This window comes from Petaurus breviceps, unplaced genomic scaffold (genome assembly GCF_028583685.1).
Source record: "Petaurus breviceps papuanus isolate PSGF00001 unplaced genomic scaffold, PetGlider_PUasm1.0 37, whole genome shotgun sequence".
Taxonomy (NCBI): Eukaryota; Metazoa; Chordata; class Mammalia; order Diprotodontia; family Petauridae; genus Petaurus; species Petaurus breviceps.
Genome location: NW_027186296.1, coordinates 75,695,300 through 75,703,928, shown reverse-complemented (window position 1 = coordinate 75,703,928; position 8,629 = coordinate 75,695,300).

Here is an 8,629-nt window from a genome sequence, read left to right as displayed (position 1 = left end):
GGGGAGGGGGGCCTGGGTCGTGACTAATATTGTCCTGAGCTAGGGGACCTGAGAGGCCCCCATCTCTGGAATTTGGGGTCCTAGAGGGGCTCCCACAGTTAAAACCCCAACTCTTATAAATTCCCAACCCCACAAGTTTGAGGAACCCCCTCAAACTTAGCTAGACCTCTTCCTTATCTCCCCACCCCCAACTCTTCAATTCTCCTACCCACTCTACCCTCCCCTGGGATGAGGAAGTTCAGCAGCTGGGGGCTCAGTACCAGCATACATTAACCCTCTGCATGCTAGAATGGGCCCAGGGATGCTTGTGGGAGAGTGGGGGAAGTAGAGGAGAAACTCTGCGTGTATATGTGTGTGTGTGTTATGTGTTGTAGGGGGGAAGTGAAAGTCTGATTAGACTGCATGTTGGGGGGGAATGGTCCCCTGAGAGACAGACGGGCAGCCGGCATGGCTAACAGGGACCTGGGGGACCAGCTAATTAGGGCTAACTAGGGATTGGAGGAGGGGGGGTATCATTGGCCAAAAAAGGGCTATTCCTTTTGTCTTCTTCCTTAGGCCACCAACCCCACATCCATCCGTCACCACTTTGACCAAGGCCCCATCTCCTGGATGATTTGTTGGGCACTGGGGGAGGTAGAGCCTCTACCCTTGGGACCTCTTAGTCTAAGGAAAGACATTGGATAGATTGCAATTCAAGAAGTTGTCTCCTAAATCCCTGATCCACCTGGGATGATTGCTTTCTCGCCTCTCTGCCTCACCTCCTTCAAGTCCCATCTCTTGCCAGAAGCTTTCCCTGACTCTTCCAGCCCACAGTGACATCTCTTATCTCTAAACTGGGGCAACCTTTACTGTCTATACCATACAGCTTAATCCTCAGTCATATACAATCTTACCTTATTCCTCACTGTTCCCTATGTGGTAACTTTATCTCCTAAGACAGACTGTGAGCTCCAAGAAGGAGGGCAATTTTTGCTCTTCTTTTTTTCTTCTTTGTTAGAGGGACCTGGGTCCAAAGACTCTATGCTGGACTGAAAGGAACACAACCAAATTCTATCTGACAGTGAAGGCAGGAAGGCCAGAGCTGGAAAGGAATGCATTGGTCAAGGTATGGTAAACTGAGCTGGTTTTCTGGTGGAGGAAGGGAAGAATATTGATCAGAGCTAGGAAGAGACAGGGAAGGGACTGAGGGTTTGGAGGGGATGGAAAGGTATCTTATCTATGGAAGAGTAGAAAGTTAGGTCAAACTGGAGCTGGGTCTAAGACAGAGTCATGATGGTAGACAATAAGAACAGGGAGTTGATTGAATGTACTACAAATTCAGGCTGTCTGACCCCCAACTGGATATCTCATTCAGCAACCATTTAATTCATTTTTAGTAAACTTCCTACCAAGCAACTGGTCCCAAAACTGCACCCAAGCTTAATCTTGATCTTAGCTTCTATCCTTCTTCCAGCAGATGTCCTTGCTTCCTACCCTTTGTATTCTTGATCTCATTCCCTCTTTCCTCTTCCAGAACCTTGTTACTCAATCATGCCTTCTCCAACATCTTCAATCTTTCCCCCTTCTGATGGAAAATATATTTAGATCTCCTTTATCCCAAATAATACTTCCCCTATTGCTCCATTTGATCTATTATTTTGTTCCTTCTTTTAAGTTTCAAACTTTTGGAAGGAACTATCTACACTTCCTTTGGCATGCTTATCAACCATTCATTTCTGAGGCCCTGAAATTTGGTGGTTACTTCTTCTACTCAACTGACAACTGATTTCAAGGTAACCAATCACTTACTAGTTACTAGATCCAATGGTATTTTCCTCAGTCTTCATTCTTCCTGAATTCTCTGCAGCATTTGGTGTAGTTGTTTACTCCCTTCTTCAACAAATCAACTTCTCAAATACTTATTAATCCCCAACTATGTTTTAAGTAAAGGCAGTGTGGTAAAGTGGGTAGAGAGTTAAGTTTTTAAGAGTTAGGAAGTCTTGGGTTGGAATCCCACTAGCTATATATATGACCCCTGGTGAATTACACTTCTATGTGCCTCATACAAATCTCTGGGATTTATCTACCTAGATCCGTTTTGGTGGATGGAGTTGTCACAATGGAAGTTTCCTATACTGACAACATCATAGGTCTTTTATGTATTTGTATATGTCCAGGACACTGTCCTTGGTACTGAGGAATGCAAACACGAATAAGGCACAGTTCTGTGCCCTCAAAGATCTTAACACTCTATTTAGTATTAGGGGCTAAAAGAGAGGCACAAATAAGTATGAAATACATCAGAAAAGAATAATATGCCTCCTTGCTCACTTGTTCCCATTGTTTCTACTATAGCATACAAACTCCTTAGCCTGACATTTAGGAATTTCCATAATCCGACCCCAATTTCCTTTTCCAGCATTATTTCATATCGTTCTCCTTCACAAACTGTACATTGTAGCAAAGTTGGACTATTACCTATTCCCCAAATTCAACACATCTCCTACTGCTATTTGGATAAACTACCCTTCTCCACTGATATGCAGTCCATTCTCATATCCAACTTTACAAATCCTTATCTTTTTTCAAGGCTCACTTGAATGCCACCTCCTTCTAAACTCTCAGCTGTTGATGTTCTTTCTCTCCTCAAATATTCTTAGAGTACTTTGTTTTATCTTAGCTTTTACCCCTTCATTCTCTACCTTGTATGTTATTATTGTTCAGTCATTTCAGTTGTGTCCAACTCTTCATGATCCCATTTGTGGTTTTCTTGGCAAAGATACTGGAGTGGTTTGTCATTTCTCTCTCCAGCTCATTTTCCAGATGAGGAAACGGAGGCAAACAAAAATAAGTGACTTGTCCAGGGTCATACAGCTAGTATGTGATGGGTTGAATTTGAACTCATGAAGATGAGTCTTTCTGATTCCCAGTCCAGTGCTCTATCCACTTTACCTCTTAGCCTCTCCACCTTGTACATTATATTCATCTAAATACATGTTCATTGTTCTAGTAGAAAGTAAACTCCTTGAGGGCAGGGAGTGTTTGGTTTTAATTTTTGTATCCTGGGTACCAGGCATGGTGCCTTACACTTAGTGGGTACTTAATAAATACATATTGAATTGAATAAATGTTTATTGATAAATGCAAAGAAAACATTCAAACAAGATGCTATGAGGAATCTGAGGAAAGAGAGATCATTTCTTGTTAGGGAGATCAGATATCACTTCATTAAGAAGGTGGTATCAGGGATGGCTAGGTGGCACAGTGAATAGGGCCTTGGAGTCAGGGGAACCTGAGTTCAAATCCGGCCTCAGACACAACACAAAACTAGCCATGTGACCTTGGGCAAATCACTTAACCCCAACTGGCCTACCTTCCCCTCTCCAAAAAGCAAAAAAAAAAAAAAAAAGTAGTATCAAGGCTGAGTCTTGAAGGTTGGATAGGACTTCAACAGACAGAGACTGGAAGAGGGTGCTACAGACATAAGGAACAGTTTAGACAAATGTAAGGGGACAGGAAAGATTAGCAGCCAAGGATGGATAGTCCAGTGTAGCTAAAGTGTGGAGCACACCAACAAGAGCAGTATAAGCTATATAACAAAGAAGGAAGGGTGAGGCCACATTGGGGATGGTCTTGAGTCTTGAGCTAGTTTGGACTTTGTCCTATGACAAAGAAGTTTTTCAAGCAAGGGAGCAACAAAGCTACACTTTAGGAAGATTACTCTAACAACATGCATAGGATTGACCAATTAGGAAGCTGTTGAAATAGTCCAGGCCCAGGGTAATGAGAATCCAGAATATGGGTGGTGGCAGGAAAAATGGAAATGAAGGGATGGATAAATGCAAGCAGTACTGAGAGACAGAAGTGATATGAGTTATACTGGGTGTGTGGGATGTGAGAGAAGGAAGAGTTTAAGACATCTCTGAGGTTTTCAGTAGGAATAGGGAACTAGGGAAGAACAAGTTGGGAGGGAGGAGATGATGAGCTTGGTTGGGATCTCATAAGATCACAAATTAAGAGCTGAAAACGAGCTCTGAGACCATCTAGTCCATTTCCTTTGTTTTACAGATCAGAGAACCAAGGAATTTAAGTGACTTTTCCAAGGTCACACAGGTAGTAATCAACAGAGGTAGAATTTTCATCCTCATTCTCTGACTACCTCTTTGCACTGTTGAGTTTCAGGTACTATTGGGGTAAGCATATGGAAATATCCAGTAGACACTTAGATATGAAAGTCCAGTGCTCAGGAGACAGGTTGAGGCTAGAAATGAGAGATAGGAGAATTGTTTACATAGAAATGATAACTGAAGCTCTGGTAGTGGATGGCATTCCCAAAGGAGAGAATATGAGAGACAAGAAAAGGACCAAGGAGGAAGCCTTGGGGGTGGAGGTTAGCAATATTTAGGATGCCTGAGGAGGAAGAGCAATGATTGGAGGAAGGAGAAAGAAGGGTTAGCAATTAGAAATTGGGGGCATAATAAAGACAATAATTGATTTACAAAAATATAGCTGAATACAATAAGGAAGGCCAGAATTGAGAGGGAATTTAATGAATTTGGGGTTAAGGTCAGGGTTAAACTGGAGAAAATTTTCTGGGAGGAAAGGTTTGAATAGGGTAGAGAAAGGAAGGTGGAGGGGCTAGGAGAAGAGACTGTAAGAAATGGGAGGAAAGCTATTAGAATACAATGTTATATAGAAGCCAAAAATTGAATACTAAGAAGGAACATCCAAAATGTCAAGTGTTATAGAGATATAAAGGAGTGTAAAAACTGAAAATTAAGTTTTAAAAAGCCCCAATAATTAGGCCACTGAACTTGGATATTAGGAAGTCATCGAAGAGAACCGTTTCACTGAAGTGGTAGAAGCAGAAGCTAAATTTCAAAGAGTCGAATGATAAAGAATGATGAAGAAGTGGAAATGGAGAGTAAAATTTCTAGGATTGAGATTGGGTGGCAGCTTGAGTGAATAGCGGGGTCAAGGGTAATCTCTTTTAAGGAGAGGGGAGATGTTAGCATGTTCTTAGGCAACTGGAAAGGAGCCAGAAGAGAGGGAGAAACTGAAGAGGTATGAGAGAGGGAGGGTTATTGATGGAGTAAGATCTGGGAGGAGATGGTCCAGTGCCTAGGTGGAGAGATTAACTTTGGAAAAGAGAGACATTGTCTTTGGAGGAGAAAAAAAGATCTATGAAATTGAGAACATTTGAAGTGTGGAGGGTATAAATTTAGGGAACTCATATTAGGTGGTCTGGGATTTCTGAGTAAAAACAGAGTAAGGGCAATGTTGTTGGCTGAGATGGAGGGGTGGTGATGAGTCTGGACATTCAAGGACTAAAGATATTTGGAATGGAGGCTGTGGGGAATGTGATAAATAGTGGATGTTAGATAAATAGATTGTGGAGCACTGGCAAAGGCATGAATTAGGTCCAACAATATGAATTCATAGTGTTAATCTGATGTGCTCAGGGCCCAGCAATAGGAGAAAAGATGGTGGAGGCAAACCAGGGATGAAGATTACTAAACAGGCTGGGACATTAGAATACAAAAGGCAAGAAAGTGTCAATAGTGGAATTGTGGCAATGTAATGAGATAACATATATAATGTCTTGTAAAACTTAGAGTACAATATAAATACTAGCTTATATCATCATCACTATTACTGGAAAGAATTTTGGATTTGGAGTCAATTCTTCAGTTCAAATTTGAGTTTTATTACTTCCTACCTGCTTGACCTGGAGTAAGTCACTTCACTCTTTGTACCCCAGTTCCCTCATCTGTAAAATGATGAGAAGGAATTCTAAGGTCCTTTCTACCTCTAAATTTGGGATCCTATTGGCCAAAATTAAGTGTGCCCCTGTAGGTAACTTGCAGTCGTAGTAAAACATTGATGAAAAGATTGATTGTGGGATTTAGGCTGGGTGTGGAAAAATAAGAAATCAGAGCAGGAAGGATAGACCAAAAAAAAAAAAAAAAAGGGAAGGTTCCCTAAGGGGCTAGGGATCCTGATAAAAACAAAGAAGAATGAGTGAGGGAATGGGAGAGGTGGAAGCACAGGAGATTGTGGTCAGAGTTGGGAATTTGCACATACAGAACCTTGGAAATGGAGAAATTCTAGATCATAATAGGGTCTAAGGGGGAAACTTTGGAGGCAGGTAACTAATGTGGAGATTTGGGGAAGACAAAGAAACTGAGGTTTGATTATTGAGCCTTTCTTTTTAAAGGACCTATTGGAGGAGGAAGAGACTAGAGGCAGGAAAACTGGTTAGGAGATTACCACAGTTTATGTTCAAAGGAATGAGGGCTCCAACTGGGGTGGCATTTTTATCCCTAGTGCCTGGCAGAGTATCTGCTACATAGTAGGAAATTAATAAATACTTGTTGATTGATTGACCAAGGTCAAAGGGGCAGTGGATGGCACAGTAGGAGTTCAAACCCAGGTCTTCCTTTAAACGCAGTGTTCTTTTCACCACCCTATGCTCCTTTAGCACCTACCATCTGTGTAGCTCTTTTAGAACTGAGCATGAACACCCAGTCTAGTGTCCTAAATTCTTTTCTCATCATGAGATTTTTATCATATAAGGAGGAAAGGATCCAAGAATGTTACCTTTTTTTCCATCTCTCCCTTACCTGTGTGGGAAGCACAGGCCTAGGCACACAGGGATATCTACTTCTATTCTGTTTTCCTCCAGTGGCTAACTTCCCTGCCCTCCCATAGCCTCAAAGATAGGATCTGGCCCACTAGGAAGAACCAGACAGACACAGCACAGTGGTTGGATCCATAGGGTCTTACTTAATATGACCATCATTCTCAGTGTCAGTGTCCCCAGCCACTTAGAATTCGAGCTTGGAGTGTAGGGCTGCCAGGCTCATTTGTAACCAGTAACCCCTAGAAAACTGGGAGATAAAAGGGGGAAAAAAACAACATTTTCCCTCATGTGTGAACTGCCTCCTTTTCCGTCTCCACCCACCATCACTCAGTGGATGCTTCTGTCAGCCCTCATTCACCCAACGAAAAAAGGGAAGGACTAATAGCTCTACCACCCGGCAAGTGCTGCCTAGACTTAAGCTTAGTCCCACCGCCTCAAGATCTGCTTCCTCATCTTCCTTTTCCCACACCCAGCTGAGAGTTACCAATTTAAATCCACCTCCGCCTTAAACCCAGAGACCAGTTTAGTGGTTCCACCTTTAGAGATAGAAGCTACTCTTTCCACCTAAATACCTAATTCCAAGAGGGGAGGAAGGGGGAGTTTGAAGCCCTTCCCAACCTAACTGCTGATTGGCTGTTTGGCCGCTCCAAAATGTAAACTCCAACTCTAGTGAAGTAGCAGGAGGGTGGATTAGGCCATCAACTCTACCTTTAACCCACTTGCCCATTCTGATCTAATTCTTTATATGAATCAGAATGAGCGGGGTGCCGCAGAGGCTCTTGTGAGAATATCGACGACTGGGGAATTGCGGGACGTGGGCGGACAGTATTGGAGCTCTATGGAATATCTAAGTGGGAGGGGTCAGTAACAGGAAGAAATCAATGAGAATGTGATAGGTGGGATCAGTGGGAGAGGTGAGTATTGTGTTGGTTAATGAGGGGCTTAATGAAAAAGGGGGTCAGTGAGAGAGGGTTAATGGAGGAGTGTCCAGTGGAGGGTGTCAATGAAGGGAATCAGCAAAGGCCCTCCGAGTTTGGGAGAAAGAAGCCAGGAGTCTTTGGGAGTGACATACAAAATTTCATTTATTATTATTATTTATTTATTTATCATTTATTTATTTATTTATTTCTCATGTGCACAAAAGGAATCAAACAGAACCGGCGCTGCGGGAGGCTGAAGGAAGCTGGGGAAGGCTGAGGGAGGCTAAGGGTCAGACTTAGGCTGAGGGTGACTTTCAGAGTCTCCCAGGCTCAGGTCCCTGCCCTGTCAGTCAGTTGTTCCGGCTTGGGTCAGGGCAGGGTTCTCCCCGGGGCGCCGACAGTTCAGTAAAACCATTGTTTTCTCACTTTTCTCGGTAAAGTTCCGGGAAGAAGTTCAGAGACCAGCCAGGTGGGTTAGGCAGGAGGAAGCCTTCCTGGGGCTCGGGCTCCGGACTCTTCCAGTAAAAATTTTTTTTTTCACTTTTTATTGACTTTGTTTCTGTTATTTCGAGTCGTTACTATCCACAGGTGAGGAAACATGCAGGCACAGCCGCTCTGGGGAGGGGACCAGAGTAAAAGAGGAGAGAGAGAGGAAAGGAAAAGGGGAGAGAAGAGACGCAGGGTGGAGAGAGAGAAGAGGAAAGGGGAATAGAGAGTAGAGCAGAGAGGGAGAGAGGAAAAAGGAGGGAGAGAAGAATAGAGGGAGAAAAAAAAGAGACTAAGAGACAGCTACTGGCAAAGAGGGGCTGCTCAAGCCATCAGTTTCCCAGGGCAGGAGGGTGCAGATCGAGGGGCCAGGCAGGACTGAGAGCTCAAGGATTATAAATCAGGCCTGATAGTTGGAGATGGTGAGGTTGAAGCCAGTATTAGAGGAAAGAGACATAGAAAGAGAAACGGGGCGGAAGCACGGGACCGAGAGAGATGGTTTAAAAGGGAACAACCACAGGATAGGAGTCCACAGGAGTCATTTTGCATAGTGATTTCTTTTCTTTCAAACCTTTTTTTTTGCAACATAAAAAAAATCCCC